General features: G+C 50.8%; 1 long non-coding RNA gene across 3 annotated transcripts in view; it reads left to right on the top strand.

Annotated features, from left to right (window-relative positions):
* The first annotated feature begins 1,498 nt into the window (after window positions 1-1,498).
* Window positions 1,499-17,581, top strand: part of LOC129541417 (uncharacterized) — an 80,154-nt gene continuing 64,071 nt past the window's right edge. Inside the window, exons 1-3 of one of the 3 annotated variants that reach the window (XR_008682818.2) lie at window positions 1,499-1,897; window positions 3,931-4,044; window positions 7,142-7,478. This is a non-coding gene — a long non-coding RNA (uncharacterized LOC129541417). Of the gene's footprint in view, window positions 1,898-3,930; window positions 4,045-4,427; window positions 6,625-7,141; window positions 7,479-17,581 lie in introns of those variants that run through there. The other 2 variants (XR_008682817.2, XR_008682816.2) reach the window with 2 other exon arrangements.

The following is a 17,581-nucleotide window of genomic DNA, read 5'->3' as shown; positions in this document are numbered from 1 at the left end:
AACACAGGAAGAGGCCTCTCACTGGGGACTGAGTCTGTCGGCATCCTGATCTTGGACTTGCATCCTCTAGTCCTGTCTGTTATTGAATCTACTTAGTCTGTGATATTTTGTTATAGCAGTCCAAGCTGACTAGGGCTTCCCAGGTGGTGCGAGTGATAAAGAACTCACCTGCCAGTGTAGGAGACATAAGAGACCTGGGTTCCATTCCTGGGTCAGGAAGATCTCCAGGAGAAGGAAATGGCAACCCATTTCAATATTCTTGCTTGGAGAATCCTGTGGACAGAGGAGCCTGGTAGGCTACAGTCACAAAGAATCAGACACTACTGAAGCAACTTAGCAGGCAAGCTAAGACAGCCCATTTAAAAAAAATGTATCTATTTATTTGGCTGTGTCAGGTCTTAGTGTAGCACGTGGGATCTTCATCGCATCATGCAGGATCTTCTGTTGGGGTACATGGATTCTCTAGTTGTGGCGTGTGGGCTCAGTTGCTTCATGACTTGTGGGATGTTAGTTTCCCAACCAGGGATTGAACTGCATCCCCTATGTTGCAAGGGAGATTCCTAACCATTGGACCACTAGGGAAGTCCCTAAGATAGTCTATTTTGCAGACAAGGAAATGGAAGCTCTGGGGTTTGGGTGACCATGTCACTCAGCTGGGGAGTGGTAGAACATCGGACTGGGCTGTAATGGGAGTTTTGGGAGCCAGAGAGACACCAGGGCTTGGGGGAAGTATTGCCTGTGGGGTGTTGAGGGGGCGGTCCAGCACTGAGGAGTTGCAGAGGGACAGGTCCTGGGTGACTGGACCTGGTGGGCTCCTGGCCTGGGGTGGCACTCTCTCTGCAGCTTCCCAGAGGCCTGGCTCCAACTTCCCTGGTCGTGCCAGGGGTTCCCTTCCTTGAGGCCTTCCCGCCTTACTGGGGGTTGGAGCTGTCCAGGCTGGTGCTTCTGGAGGGGGCAGGTGGTGTTGGGGATGCAAAATAGTGGGGGGAAGGCACCCAATCATGATTCCCTGGGGCTTGTTCGCTGCTCACTCTCACAGAAGGTGGTGAAGAGGGCAGCATGTTAATGACAGTAATTGCTTTAATTATTTTTTTGTTTTGGAGAGTCATAAAATGTGGCAGCTTGCTCAGTGCTAATCATGGTAATTAGGAGGGGCTGGGGGCCATGCTTGTCAACTGGGGGAAGCGTCAGCCTGCAAAGACAAAGAGAAACAAATGGTCAGCACACCCTCCTCTTCTCTCTCCTCTTTCCCTCCCTTCTCTCCTACTCTTTTGACCTTTTCTTCCGTCTGTGCCCACCTCCCTCTGCTTCTCCTCCACCTGCACCACCCCCTTCGGAGGGAGGCCTCTTTGATGCTGCTGCTTTGACTGCTGGGTTGAGGGTGGGGTGGGCGGTGGCTGTGACTGGTCTCTGGGACTGGCCTTAGTTGAGGGCGGGGGTGGGGGGGAGGGAGCTGCACTGCCCTGGGCTCATTTCTATGGAACTCCCAGATGGCACCTTCACACAGTTTGCTTTGGACCAAACAACTTGTCCCTCACACATCCACTCCTGCCAGGGTGAGAGCGGAGCTATGTTCTTGAGTGAAGCCGGCTGAGCCTCAGGGAATGCAAATTGGGTCACCTGCCTGCTTCCCTTACCCCTAGCTAGCCAAGCATTACATGCTCTGCCAACATTTCTTGAGCACTTACTCTGCGATGGAGCGGAGATTCAGTGGGAGGATCAGGCTCTTCGTTCAGATGGAGAGCCGGGTGTGTAATGGGCAAGGACCACCCAGAGGGCACCAGAGGACCACTGAAGGTGCCAACTCTTGGAAAGTCAGGGAAGGCTTCCTGGAGGAGGTGGCAGGGCCATCAGGGAGGACTTCCAAGAGGATGCAATATTTTCTGGATCTTGCAAGGTGAGTAGTAGTTTCCTGGACATGAGGGGAGGGAGGATGTCAGACTGAGGAGAGGGGAAGGTGAGGGATAGAGCTAGAGGAATAGCTTTGGGCTATTTGAGGCGAGGGGCCTCAAAGACCACACTGTGGAATCTGGGCATGACCTAGCCTCTGAGGGGCTTTCCTGGTGGCTCAGATGGTAAAGAATCCGCCTGCAATGCGGGAGACCTGGGTTTGATCCCTGGGTTGGGAAGATCCCCTGGAGAAGGGAACAGCAACCCACTCCAGTATTCTGGCCTGGAGAATTCCATGGATGGAGGAGCCTGGCGGGCTGCAGCCCATGGGATCGCAAAGAGTCAGACACAACTGAGCGACTTTCACTTTCACTTTAGCCTCTGAGACTCCTATGCATGTGGCTTGGGAAAGGCTGGGAGTCAGGAAGCTTTTTAAATGGGGAATAAATAAAAACATGTTGGTAATGCACAGAGTGCAGAGGATCAGTGGATAAAGCAGTGCTGATATTGGTGACAAGAACAAAGGGCTTAGCCCAGGACAGTGTCCCAGGGACAGTCGTGCAGGTACCTGGAGGCATAGTTTTCTTTTTCTTTCTTTTTTAAAAAATATTTATTTATTTATTTGGCTGTGCCTAGTCTTAACTGTGGCACATGGGGTCCTTGACCTTCACCGCGGCATGGGAACTCTTAGTCGTGGCGTGTGGGATCTAGTTTCCCCACCAGGGATTGAATCCCGACCCCTGCATTGGGAGCACACTCTTAGCCACTGGACCACCAGGGAAGTTCCCAGAGACATAGTTTTGCACAGACAGGCGAGCTGCAATTACACAAAGCACAGAGATACGAATACAGTTATTACTGCCCCTCACCTTCCCGGATGTGAATGGACCTACAGACAGACACACACACAGAGTTATGCACACACAGGAGCACTCTGACAAAGGGCACTTGCGGACACACTCACAACACCCGATCCACTTATGTGCTGCACTTCTGTGCGTGCTGCACTGTGTGCTCGGTTGCTGCACCTCTGAGGGGTATGCAAAGACCAGAGGTGTGTGTGCCTTGACTGCTCAGCCTTGTTACTTTGTTCCCTGGGACTGTAGGCTGCCTGGCTGAGTCCTCTGTGGGGAGGACGTCCTCTTCAGATCACCCCAGCAGCCCCTCTGCCAGATCATGACACTTGGCCCTGAAGCTGGAGAAACTGAGGTCAGCTGTCAGGAAGAACTGTCCACACGAGAAACCAACTTTCTGTAGTTGGGGTGCCACTGCCTGCCCCAGGCCTGAGCCACTGGTGTGCTGTGTTTGGTCTCTCAGTAATGTCCGACTCTTTGCGACCCCATGGCCTGTAGCCCACCAGGCTCCTCTGTCCATGAGGATTCTCCAGGCAAGAATATTGGAGTGGGTTGCCATGCCCTTCTCCAGGGAATCTTCCCAACTCAGGGATTGAACCCGAGTCTTCCACATTACAGGCAGATTCTTTACTGTCTGAGCCATTAGGGAAGCCCCCAAATACTGGAGTGGGTAGCCTATCCCTTCTCCAGGGGATCTTCCTGACCCAGGGATCGAACCTGTGTCTCTTACGTCTCCTGCATTGGCCAGCGGGTTCTTTACCACTAGCACCACCTGTAACTTCAGGGCCCTGTGCAATTCACACTGTTGGGAAGTGGGAGGCTGATCTGAACCCTGACAACTGGGCCCTGCCTCATCAAAACATTTCCCATGCCAGGACTTGACAGTATGAACCTGCCAGTTGCCCAGATGGTCACCTGCCTCCTTCATGCTCCCAGTGGCCAGAGGAAAGCCCACATACAGTAGTTGTTCACCAAGTCTGGATGGAAGGATGGGAGGAGGGAAGGAAGGAGGAAGCAAGAATTAGAAGTAGGGGTGGTCCCGAGGGTCTGTGGGCATCTCAGAATTCACATGCGGTCCCTGCACCCCTTCCTTGCCTGTTGGGGCCCCTCCCATTCCTGCCACAGCCCCCTCCCCAAGTCTCCTGAAGCTCAGTTGCCTCCTTGTCCAATTCCATTTTCTTACTAGACAAACGAGAGCTGGATCTGCCTCTCCGTTCACACCGACAGGCTGGTTGTCAGCTGCAGTGGCATCTGTGCATGTCAGAAAAATTAAGAAGGAAGTGAAAGAAGCCGAAGCCCTGTAAGTGCCGGCTGGGGGGAGAATCTGGGCCTAACCTCTCCTGGGAAGAACCACCCCCACCAGCATCCCGCAGGAGGCCCTGGGTGGGTGCAGCCCCGGGCCAGAGTGGACACAGCTTCTCCACCTGTCTCACACATTCTCTTCCCCTGAGAGGGGAATGTGGTGAAGAGTGTGGCTTCCGGCAATTCCAGTTCCAAATGACCCAGCTGTGTGTTTGGGCATTACCTCGCCTCTTTGTGCCTTAGTTTTCCCGTCTCTAAACTGGGGATAGTTTTGTAAGGGTTAAGTGAATTAATATATGTAAGCACTGGGAACTGAACGTACATCTGGAACTCAGTGAGTGTTTTACTAGTGTCAATGTTGTTTTTCTTCCTTGTTCTCAGGGTTGTGCCTCCAAGCAAGGGGCTTAGCCCATCCATGCGGTAGAGCAAGTTCGGGAAGAATTCCCTATAGACCAGGCTTCCCCGGTGGCTCAGACAGTAAAGAATCCGCCTGCAATGTAGGAGACCTGGGTTCGATCCCAGGATTGGGAAGATCCCCTGGAGAAGGGAATGGCTCTCCACTCCAGTATTCTTCCCTGGGAAACCCCATGGACAGAGGATTCTGGCAGGCTGTAGTCCACGGGCTTGCGGAATAGGACGCGGCTGAGCAGCTGACACGTTCACTTTGTTTCCCTATGGACTGGGCGATGGAGAAAGCTTCATTCGTTCTACAAGTTTTTGTTGATCTCTCACTCACTGACCCTGCCCTTGGGGACCCCCAGTCCGGTAGGAGGAGGCAGACACATAAACAGATAATTATTATAAAAGGCATGTATATAATGGTCAGAAAAAAAAAGGAGGAAGCACCTAATGGGAGTGGGGAGTGCTGGAGCAAGGCGGTCAGGGAAGGACGAGGAGCTGGCAGAAGCATTCTGTGCACACGTGAGGGAGAGTTTGCTAGGTGGCCTTAGGGTGGAAGGCTTTCTAAGCAGACTGGGCAGTCGGAGCAGGCTGTGAGGGGCAGGTCAGCTGTGTTCAGGGGCCTGGGCTCAATCTTAAAGGCAGTGGGAGAACGGGCGAGGGTTGTGTGTATATGTGGAGTAGAGAAAGACGCAGCTTGAAGGAGGTGGCTCGAGCAATGGTTGGAGGTTGGATGGGGGAGCTCCTTGGCTGGTCCCTTTTCTCATTCATCTCTGTAGCCCCAACTAACCTGGCTGGCCCAGGTCATGGGCATTCCTGGCTACCACTGAGTACATCCACCAAGGAAAGGACCTCTGTGATTGCCCAGGCCCAAGAGGGAGCTTGGGACTGGGCCTTAGCAGAAGGGTGCAGAGTTGAGGGTTTGGGGACTTAATAATCTTCAGGACAGTCCACTCCTGGCTGCCCTGGTTATCGCAGCCTGGATCAGCCTTGGTGGGGAGGAGCAGGTCACAGAGATAGCTGGGCTTGGCCGGATCTGGCCAGCAGGGGGCAGCCGCAGTGCGTGGATGCTTGTACCGCGGCTCTGCTCCGCGCGGCTGGCATTTCGAAAGGGTCTTTGGGAGGGTGGGGGTCAGACCAGTGTGTCAAGCGCTTTCTGGGTGAGCTGAAGGGCAGGGGTAGGGACACCTTCACACCCTCAGGGCTGTCCTGCCGAACGACAAAGCTGCTGGTAGGACTCCAGAGGCCGCATCAGATGCTCCAGTAACTTCAACACTGGAAGCACACTAGAGTCACCTGGGTAGTGTGTAAAACATCCATCCATCAGTTCAGTGATCTGTGATGACCTAGAGCGGTGGGATCGGCGTGGTGGTGGGAGGGAGGCTCAAGAGGGAGGGGATATATGTATATATATAGATGACTCATGTTGTTGTACAGCAAGAAACTAACACAGTATTATAAAGCAATATACTCTGATTTTAAAAAAATAATAAAAAATAAAAGCTTTAAGTGGATGCTGTTTCCAAAACAAACAAACAAAAAATATACTCATTGCCTTATGTCCTCCTCAGATCAATAGAGTCAGAGTCACCAGGGGTTGGGCCCAGGCACACCTGCTAAGTCACTTCAGTTGTGTCCAACTCTTTGAGACCCCATGTACTGTAGCCTGCCAGGCTCCTATGTCCATAGAATTCTCCAGGCAAGAATACTGGAGTGGGTTGCCATGCCCTCCTCCAGGGAATCTTCCTGACCCAGGGATCGAGCCCATGTCTCTTAAGTCTCCTGCATTGGAAGGACTCTTGTTGAAGTTGAAACTCCAGTACTTTGGCCACCTTATGTGAAGAACTGACTCATTTGAAAAGACCCTGATGCTGGGAAAGATCGAAGGCGGGAGGAGAAGGGGACAACAGAGGATGAGATAGTTGGATGGCATCACCAACTCAATGGACATGAGTTTGAGTAGATTCTGGGAGTTGGTGATGGACAGGGAGGCCTGGCATGCTGCAGTCCATGGGGTCACAAAGAGTCGGACATGACTGAGCGACTGAACTGAACTGAACTGATTGGCAGGTGGGTTCTTTTACCACTAATGCCACCTGGGAAGCCCAGGGCCCAGGCAACAGTAATTAAAAAATCTCCCATGATGGTCCCAATGCACACTGAGCTGCCTGGCTGCAGGGATAGGTCTGTATCATTTACATCGTGTGACCACGATGATACAGGAGTTGGCTCTAGCCATCTTGAGGCTGAGAAAAGGTGGTGGGCAGGGCACCGGGCGAGAGGTACCTGCTCCCACTTGCCCCAAGGTAAGGCGTTCAGAGCGGGCTGCAGCGTGTGCATCCAGGAACGTGCGCAAGCATCTGTGTGTGTGTGCAGGCACCTTCTGCGTGGAGTGTCATGTACCCGTGTGCCTGGAGATGTCTCTGCCCTGGGCAGCTGTAGGTGCCTCTGGGCCTGTTCTGCTGCACGGACACGCGTGCTCTTGATTTTGTGCTACACGTATGTGTCGGTACACATGAGTGTGAGCTGCCGCTGTGAGCTCTCTGTGTGCACACTTGTCTCTGCATCCCCGTGTCTCACGTGTGAAGCCCGAAGGGCTGTGCTCACGGTCTTGGGTCCTTGGGAACTGACGACGGATTTGAAGCTCTGATTTGAAGGTGTTTCTCCTCTTTCTCTCTCTCCTTCCCATCTGATAGATATTCCACTCCTGTGCAGCCTCCCCAAAGACCACACACAGGCAAGTTCGGTGTGGACAGAGTCAAGTGTGGGTTTAGAGAAAAACCCACAGCCCCTCCAGGCACTGCGTCTTCAGTCAGCCCCCAGGTGGGCTGCCCGCCTCACCGGGAGAAGCTGCTCAGAACCCAGGGGGTGTTTGCCAGGCCCACCACCCTTCCCTGCTGGCATCTCGGAATGGCTGGAGGCGAGAAGGAGCCACCCAGGGCCAGATGGGGACCTGAGGATTCCCAGGGTGCTAATTAAATCAACACATGTTATATCAATATTCTTTATGTATTCATTCAACATTTATTTAGTGGAGGGGTAAAAGCGGTGATCTGCTTGGGTAAAAAATGAGATTTATTGCCTGCACGGAGCATCACAGACATCTTAATATATTTAGAGTTGCTTTTGATATCAGAGTTTTCCCGTGATTTATAATTGGAGGCGCATTGTCTCTCACTCTGAGGATGGAGATCACTCAACATAGAAGTGGTTACGAAGCTTGTTCCCATAGATGGAACTCTACTGGGCGTTATTCGGCTTGAGAACTTGAGCCAACTCTGCAAGACCGTGTTTTGCCTGAATAAATACTGCCTTGTTGTGAGTTAATAAATGGTGCCTCATTCAGGCTGCCTCAGTGCCCTGGACACACAGCTCTAGCGGTGGAGGTTGGATGGGGCTTCAGCCCAGCTCACCCCCTGGCCTCCTTCAGCCCTGCATGTGTGGTGTGGGCTGGATTAGTGTGTGTGAGTGGTCTGTCCGCTGTGTGTATGCATGAAGTCTGTCATGTCTTGTGTGGTTGGTGTGGCAGGGGTGTGTGATGAACCGAAATCTGATGTCTCTCTGTGGTGAAGAATGGGATTGTGTGGGTGGCGGTCACCTGCAGGGGGATGGATGATGTGGGTGAGGCAGGCGTTATGTGTGTGTGTGTTGTATGTGCCTTCCTCGGGACTGAGCGAACTGGGTGTGCCTGGGTGGGTGGGGGTGTGTAGTGTATAGTGTGTGTGTGTTTGTCATTTTGGGGATGGGGTTCTTGGAGACAGGTTCAAGGTCTCTGCCCTACAGCCTAGCTTTGGAGCTGGCCCAGCCTTGGGCAGGCCTCTCCAAGGCCCCTCCCCAGCCTCAGGTTCCATCCTGTTGCTGCCCCAACTGTACAACTCTTGGAGGTGGGCAACAGGATTCTGTCTGCGGGCCTGAAGGAAACAGTCCTTTAGATAGAAGGGACAGTTGGTGACAGGTGGCATTGAAACTGCCCTGGCCCCCAGCCTGCCTGTGTGGAGTCTTCTTCCCCACTTGTTTGGAGATGAGTCTTTTTATTTTTAAATCGAACCTCGCCATGCAGCTGGCAGGATCTTAGTTCCTCGACCAGGGATGGAATCTGTGCTCCCTGCAGTGGAAGGATGGAGTCTTAATCACTGGGCTGCCAGGGAAGTCCCTCAGGCCCCTGTTCAGGCCCTCACCACGTGAACAATTGCAACAGCATTCTCATCTGTCTTCCCTGCCTTCACCGCCCACCCCATGCATTCCCCAGGCTGCAGCCAGAATGTTTTCCCAAACTCAAATCTGGACATACCCTTCCTTACTCCAAACCCTTCGGGGACCCCGCGTGCGTGTAAGATGAAACCCAAGCTCCTCAGCCCAGCACTCCAGGCCCCTGCCGCCTGACCCCATCTGCCTGTCTGCCCGTCCCACCTCTCATGCTCACTACAGCACCACTGTCTTGGGCACGACTGTGAGGTCAAACCTCTAGCTATTCCCTCTGCTGAGCCTCTCATCCCTACGGGCTGGTGTGCCCTCCTTACCCAGCCCAGCCAAGCTCCTTGGAAGCCTTCTCTGCTCTCTGGACAGAATCGATGGCTTCTCAAAACCTCCATCAAGGCTCTCTGCTCTACATTATAATGGTCAGCGGGGGTGTGTGTCCCCACCGCGCACACAGGAAGTGTGTGGCTTACTTTGGGGCTGCTGGAGGGATGCTCCTGGGCCAGACTCCAACTTCTGGGGATCCACCCCGAAAAGGTCTCCAGCACTCACCCATACTCTAGTGCGGGGTGATGACTGGAGACAGTGATGTTTTCTCTTTCTTTCCTCCATTTAGGCAGCAGCTGGCCTGCGCTTCCTTGCCTTTTAGGGAGGTTGTGTTTTGAGACTAGCTGGGAAGAGACATCTGGAAGACACTTCTCTGTTGGGGTTTTGTTTCCCTAAAGCTGGAACCTCTCTAGGTGATTAAGCAGGTGGGAGAGAGGAGAGGAAATCAAAAAGAGAATCTTTTCTGGAGGTGATGGAAATGTGTGGGCAGCCAAGGTAGAGGAGACTCGGGTGTGTTCCCTGGAAGGACCCTGGAAGAGGTGGGGTCCCCGGGGCATTGTGTGGTTCCCAGCCTAGCCAAGAGTGCTAGTGGGGGAGCTGAAGGAATCCCGAGGGCCTGGACAGGGGTGTCATAGGACATCATAGGAGTCATTGTTGAGTAACGGCCACGATGAGAACAGATGTTCTCTTAAGGCTGAAATACAATGGTCTTCTATTTCCCCAGAGCCTTGGCACTTCTTCGACCAATACTTGGACCCTGGGGTGCAGCGGCGATGGTAGGTGCAGAGCGACTCATTGTGCCTCATTGTAAAGCAGAGATAAGAAGAGCATCCCCCATTATTATGATGTCATTTATATGTGGAATCTAATATATGGCACAAATGCACTCACCTACGAAATGGAAACAGACTCACAGACATAGAGAGAATAGGCTTGTGATTGCCAAGGGGGATGGGGTGGGGGAGGGAAGGACTGGGAGTTTGGGATCAGCATCAGTTCAGTTCAGTCGCTCAGTCATGTCTGACTCTTTGTGACCTCATGAATCACAGCACGCCAGGCCTCCCTATCCATCACCAACTCCCGGACTTCACTCAAACTCATGTCCATCGAGTCAGTGATGCCATCCAGCCATCTCATCCTCTGTCGTCCCCATCTCCTCCTGCCCCCAATCCTTCCCAGCATCTGAGTCTTTTCCAGTGAGTTAACTCATCGCATGAGGTGGCCAAAGTATTGGAGTTTCAGCTTTAGCATCAGTCCTTTCAATGAACACCCTGGATTGATCTCCTTTAGAATGGATTGGTTGGATCTCCTTGCAGTCCGAGGGACTCTCAAGAGTCTTCTCCAGCACCACAGTTCAAAAGCATCAATTCTTCGGCGATCAGCCTTCTTCACAGTCCAACTCTCACATCCATACATGACCACTGGAAAAACCATAGCCTTGACTAGACGGACCTTTGTTGGCAATACGTACACTATTAAATATAGGATGGATAAGTGACAAGGTCCTACTATACAGCACAGGGAATTATATTCAACATCCTGTGATAAACAATAATGGAAAAGACTATAAAAAAGAATGCTCTCTCTCTCTCAATGACAAGATTAAAGGATTGAAAGATTCTGTCTACCAAGTATTATTCAAAGGGCTCTACACACAATAATGCATTTAATCCGCACAACAACCCTGGGTGTTAGGTACTGCAACTCGCATTTTATGGAAGAGGAAACTGAAGTATTGACATGCTCAAGGGCTTAAACTGGGGACTGGGTACGGGTGGTCTGGCACCCAAGCCTGAGCTCTGACCACTGCCCCTCCTGCAGAAAGATGCTAGGTGCTTAGAACATACTGAGAGGGCAGTGGGCGTTAGCATCGCACAAGGAAAAGGTCTACTTTGAGTAGCACTTGCCTAGGAGGTATCAGAACTGAAGGCTGTTCATATAAAGAACAAACTAATAAACGCCATTTGCAGCAACGTGGATGGACCGAGAGATGATCAGACTAAGTGACGTAAGTCAGAAGGAGAAAGACAGATGCCACATCATATCATTTACATGTGGAATCTAAAAATGACACAGGGCTTCCCTGGTGGCTCAGTGGTAAAGAATTCACTTGCCAGTGAAGGGGCAAGGGTTTGAGCCCTTGTCCGGGAATATCCCACATGCCGTGGAGCAACTAAGCCTGTGTGTGACAACCATTGAGCCTGTGCTCTAGAGCCTGGGAGCCATGACTACTGAAGCCTACAAGCTCTCGGGCCCATCCTCCACAACTAGAGAAGCCACCACAGTGAGAAGCCCGTACTAGAGATTAGCCCACACTCACCACAACTGGAGAAAATCTTGTGCAGCAAGGAAGACCCAGCACTGTGTGTGCTCAGCCCCTCAGTTGTGTCTGACTCTTTGTGACCGCGTAAACCCACCAGGCTCTTCTGTCCATGGAATTTTCCAGGCAAGAATACTGGAGTGGGTTGCCATTTCCTTCTCCAGGGAGTCTTCCTGACCCAGGGATTGAACCTCCACCTCTCGTGTCTCCTACACTGGCAGTCAGGTTCTTTACCATGAGCACCACCTGGGAAGCCCAAGACCCAGAACAGCCAAAAGTAATAAATAAATAAAATATGACACAGATGAAACAGAAACAGACTCACAGACACAGAGAACAGATCTGTGGTTGCCAAGGGGTGAGGTAGGGGAGGGATGGACTGGGAGTTTGGATTAGCAGATGCAAACTATTCTCTGAAGAATGGGTGGACAACAAGGTCTTATGTATGGCATGTGTCCACGCTCAGTCACTCAGTCGTGTCCAACTCTTTGTGTGACCCCCTGGACTGCAGCCCCCCAGGCTCCTCTGTCCATGGGATTCTCCAGGCAAGAATACTGGAGTGGGTTACCATGCCTCCTCCAGAAGATCCTCCCGACCCAGGGATGGAACCGCAACTCCTGCATCCCCTGCACTGTAGGCAGATTCTTTACTGCGGAGCTACCAGGGAAGCCCCCTGTACTGCATTGCTGTTTTCTTAGTTGTTAAGTCGTGTTCGACTCTTTACGACCCCATGAACTGTAGCACACCCAGCTTCCCTGCCCTTCATTATCTCTCTGAGTTTGCTCAAAGTCATGTCCATTGAGTCTTTGATGCCATCCACCCATCTCATCCTCTGTTGCCCCCTTCTCCTCTTGCCCTCGATCTTTCCCAGCATCAGGGTCTTTTCCAATGAATTGGCTCTTTGCATCAGGTGGCCAAAGTATGGAAGCTTCAGCTTCAGCATCAGTCCTTCCAATTAATATTCAGGGTTGATTTCCTGTATAGCATTGGGAACCTATATTCAATACCCTGTGATAAATCATAATGGAAAAGAATATCAAACAGAATGTGGATAATTTATAACTGAATCACTTTGCTGTACAGCAGAAATTAAACACAACATTGTAAATCAATTATACTTCAATAAAATAAATAAAAAACTCAAAGGCTGGTGTCATCACATTACACATGCCAGCTCCTCACTGGACCAAACTGGAGATTTTCTGGATTTGTGAGAAAGTCCTCTGGGGAGTACAAGTTTTCATCCTTCAGTAACAGAACCACCACCACCTTCCTCCCCCTTTTCTGACCAAGAAAACCCTGAATTTTCCTCTTCAGCAAGCTGCTTGGTGACTGACTATATTCACTGGTGTATGGACCTTTGTCTAGCACATTAAAACACTCGTTTTGTTTGTTTGATTTGCATTATTTAATGGACCTGTGTGTCCTGACAGTTCTCAGTAAATATGAGCTATGAGTAGGAATCAGTCTGCCTACTTAAAAAACAATTAATGCATTGATTTGGCCGCACTGGGTTTTAGCTGCAGCACGCAGGATCTTCATTGCATCGTGCGGGCTCCTTTGTCATGGTGCACGGACACTTTAGTGGTGACGGTCATTCAGGGCTTCGTTGCTCCTTGGCGTGTGAGATCTTAGTTCCCTAACCAGGGATCAAACCCATGTTCCCTGCATTGCAAGGCAGATTCTTAACCACTGGACCACCAGGGAAGTCTCCCCAGTTTGCATACTGAAATGTGCAAGAAATAGCACATTCCCCCCTTTCAAGCTGATTTTATTAACTCACACCAAGCCTCTGTGTTTCTTTTCCCCTCTGAGAATCTGAAAAATTCGGCCTCAGCCAGTTTTGGGGCCAAATTGAAGATGCACGCACGTGTGTATGTGTGTGTGTGTATGGGGGTTCCCATACCCAAAGTAATGTGAAGCTGTTGGCCAAGTGTGAGCAGATAGTGAACTGAGCAGGCATCAAGGAGGGTGTCCCACTCAGGGCAGAATAACAGGGACCAGCAAGCTGATACAAGGCATGTCAACGAGAAGGCATGGCTGCTGCCCTGCTGCTAACAGGTGGCCTGGAGTTTCTTCTTGGGGATATATGTCCAGGACACCTGTCCGACTTATCCATCAGAAGCATGATACTCTCTCTGACCAATCAGAGCACTCTGCAGTCTGAGGATACTGACCTCAGCCTGTCTCAGGCCATGGTGTTGATTCTGTTGGATTCAACTCAGTTTGAGGTTACTAAGTTCAACATGGCTGGACTCTGTGCCAGATGCTAAAGGTGAAAGAAAGAGCGAATTAGACTTGACTCCTGCCAGTAGTTGAGTGGGGCCACATGTCAGTAGACATACAATGAAAACACGTGCTGCCATGAGAGTGGGGTACAGGGAGCATCAAACAAGTGTCAGTGAAGTCTTCCCAGAAAGATGCAGCCTTGAAGCCAGGACCAAGGGTGGAAGGGTGGTTCAGGCAGGGACGGCACGTGCTGGAGACTGGAGGCCGGAGGGTGTGGGGCCTGGAGATGTTGTCTCTGGGGTCCAGAGACAAGGCCACAGGAGATGAAAAGGATGGAAGCTGGAGTGGCGGACTGAGCTGGGTCATTCAGGGCTCTGGGCACCTTATGCTGAAGGGTTTTGACCTTACCCATGGGTAACATTTTAGTTCACTGATTCCTAGAATGTCGACATTCACTCTTGCCATCTCCTGTTTGAACACTTCCAATTTGCCTTGATTCATGGACCTAAAATTCCAGGTTCCTATACAATATTGCTCTTTACAGCATCAGACCTTGCTTCTATCACCAGTTCCATCCACAACTGGGTATTGTTTTTGCTTTGGCTCCATCTCTTCATTCTTTCTGGAGTTATTTCTCCACTGATCTCCAGTAGCATACTGGGCACCTACCGACCTGGGGAATTCCTCATTCACTATCCTATCACTTTGCCTTTTCATACTGTTCGTGGGGTTCTCAAGGCAAGAATACTGAAGTGGTTTGCCATTCCCTTCTCCAGCGGACCACATTCTGTCTGACCTCTCCACCATGACCCATCCATCTTGGGTGGCCCCACACTGCATGGCTTAGTTTCATTGAGTTAGACAAGCTGTGGTCCGTGTGATCAGATTGGCTAGTTTTCTGTGATTGTGGTTTCAGTGTGTCTGCCCTCTGGAGCCATTGCAGGAGAGTGACACTGTTATATTTCAGCCTTAGAGAACATCCTATCTATGATGCAGAGGGTGGATTTGAGGGTAGCCTGATTCATGTTTCTCTGTAAAAAGCAGAGACATTACTTTGCTGACAAAGGTCCGTCTAGTCAAAGCTGTGGTTTTTCCAGTGGTCATGTATGGATGTGAGAGTGGACCATAAAGAAGGCTGAGCACTGATGAATTGATGGTTTTGAATTTTGGTGTTGGAGAAGACTCTTGAAAGTCCCTTGGACGATAAGGAGATCAAAGCAGTCAATCCGAAAGGAAGTCAGTCCTGAATATTCATTGGAGGGAGTGTTGCTGAGGCTGAAGCTCCAATACTTTGGCCACCTGATGTGAAGAGCCTACTTATTGGAAAAGACCCTGATGCTGGGAAAGAGTGAAGCCCGCAGAAGGAGACAACAGAGGATGAGATGGTAGGATGGCATCACTGACTCAATGAACATGAATTTGAACATGCTCTGGGAGATGGTGAAGGACAGGGAAGCCTGGCGTACTTCAGTCCATGGGGTTGCAAAGAGCGACTGAACTGAACTAACTGATACATGTTTAACAACTAGCTCTCTGGAAAAAAAAGCCTTTTTGCCAGTTTCTGCAGTGTAAGTACTTCCATCATGATTGGTTTCAAGCCACCCAGTTGATATCACACATCGGAAGGCAGAGCTGGGGTGGGATGCTGATAGTCTGAACTCCTGAACTGGGACCAGTCAGTTCCTGTTCACTACTGGTTGCAGGGGAGCAGGGAGGCCTTATTTCTTTTTCTAGAACAAGTGGGCAAGCAGGCTCCTCTCATTTCCCTTTGTCTCCTGCCCAACACTGAGCCCGGGCCCTGCACACAGTTAGCACCAAGGCCCAGAAGTATTCTGGAAGGATAAGCAAGGCAGAAAAGAACACTCAGGAGCATCCCATCCCATTTCCTGGAGGAAGCCCTATAAACCCGCTCTGACAAGAAATTCAGCGGCAGGCAATTGTGCCCCATGTGATCAGATTTCAGGGCTGAGGACGGGAGGAGAGCACGCTGGGATGGGAAGTTGATGAGCTGATGGTAATAATTATGACAATTATGCAAAATACACAAATAATAATTACAGAAAATCATTCTTATTTGTGGGTGTGAGATGTCTCCAGCTTTTTGGAACTGTGTAGAAGCCTCAGATACCCCTTTTCTCATGGGAGTGGCAGTGTCACAGCCAAGCTCCGGGCTGTGTAGCAGGAACTGGGGTTTACAGTCGCTCACTAGAGAGCTGACTCCTGCCCCAGGTTGGTGGGATCCAGCCTTCCCCACCCAATGCCAGGCCAGGCTGGGCCAGAAAGCCAGGTCAGGAAAGGCAGGCCTCTCTCCACCCCCTCACACAAGACCCTCAGTTCAGTTCAGTTCATTCGCTCAGTCGTGTCCGACTCTTTGCGACCCCAGAACTGCAGCAAGCCAGGCCTCCCTGTCCATCACCAACTCCCAGAGTCCACCCAAACCCATGTCCATTGAGTCGGTGATGCCATCCAACCATCTCATCCTCTGTTGTCCCCTTCTCCTCCTGCCCTCCATATTTCCCAGCGTCAGGGTCTTTTCAAATGGGTCAACTCTTCGCATCAGGTGGCCGAAGTATTGGAGTTTCAGCTTCAGCATCAGTCCTTCCAATGAACACCGAGGACTGGTTGGATCTCCTTGCAGTCCAGGGACTCTCAAGAGTCTTCTCCAACACCACAGTTCAAAAGCATCAATTCTTTGGCGCTCAAGCTTTCTTTATAGTCCAACTTTCACATCCATATATGACCACTGCAAAAACCACAGCCTTGACTAGACGGACCTTTGTTGGCAAAGTAATGTCTCTGCTTTTTAATATGCTGTCTAGGTTGGTCATAACTTTCCTTCCAAGGAGTAAGCGTCTTCTAATTTCATTGCGGCAATCACCATCTGCAGTGATTTTAGTTGCATAATAAAGCCCCTCTTTTGGAACTCCAACAAGAGGAGTTGCCATAGGGTTGGGAAACTGATGGGAACCGGATTTAAGACGGCACCAGGACCTCCACAGCTGCAGGTCATTAACTCTATTAACATGACCTGGGCTCAGTTCCTTGCCTCTGCTTTTTCTGTTTTGCTATCAATTAGGCAGCTCTCTCTTATTTCCCCTTCCATTTCAACCCCCTGAGAGACAACATTTGATTGGTTCAGTTGACGACCACTGTCTCCTGTAGCAAGTTGTGTCAGGCCATGTGATAGGCTATTAGGTAGCCTATGGATGAGCTGCTCTTGTGTCAGGTGCTCATGTATGGCCCAATCAGATGTCAGTGCTGAGCTGGCTGTCTTTGGCAGGGTAGATTCAAACAGAAGTTGTTGCATGGAGGCAGACATGTCCTGTGTGAATATAAGTCATGATACTTCATTCAGTAGATGATGGTGAGTCCTGGAAAGTCCTCGAGGATGTGATTTTTAGTAAAAAATAAAAAACTTATTTTTATATTTATTTTTGTCTGTATTGGGTTTTCATTGCTGCACAGGCTTTTCTCTAGTTGCAGAGCAGGGGCTTCAGTACTTGGGACATTTAGGCTCTAGAGCACAGGCTAAATAGTTGCAACGCATGGACTTAGTTGCTCCGTGGCATGTGGGATCTTCCCAAACTAAGGATTGAACTCATGTCTCCTGTGTTGGCAGATGGATTCTTTACCACTGAACCACCAGGGAAGCCCTTGAGGATGTGATTTGATCAAAGGTGGGGCTTGGGAAGATTAATCTAGTCGCAGGGAAGAGAATCACTGGAAGTGGAGGAGGGAGGGAGGCCATGTGACTGGCTGCTGCCTCAGCCCAGTGGGAGATGAGCTGAGCTGGTCTAATTTAGCGGGTGGGGCTGGCCTGGATTAGGCTGGGAGGGTGAGTCTCCTCGGGTGCCAGATTTAAGGAAGCACTCACTTTCAGGGATGTCCTTGCCTCCTTCACCTAACCCTGGGTTGGGGCAGGGAGGAGGTGGTTGGTGGAGAAGGCAGCTGAATTTATAAGCCCTAACTGGTGGGTTGCAGGTGAGACTAAGGCTGAGGCTTCCGATGTTGTGGACCTCCAGAGGATGAAAAGGCCAGGCCTGGAGCTGGGGAAGCAGAGGAA

The sequence above is a fragment of the Moschus berezovskii genome, chromosome 4, assembly GCF_049115385.1.
Source record: "Moschus berezovskii isolate FMDL1 chromosome 4, NW_MosBer_1.0, whole genome shotgun sequence".
NCBI lineage: Eukaryota > Metazoa > Chordata > Mammalia > Artiodactyla > Moschidae > Moschus > Moschus berezovskii.
This window is presented reverse-complemented; position numbering and strand designations above follow the sequence as displayed.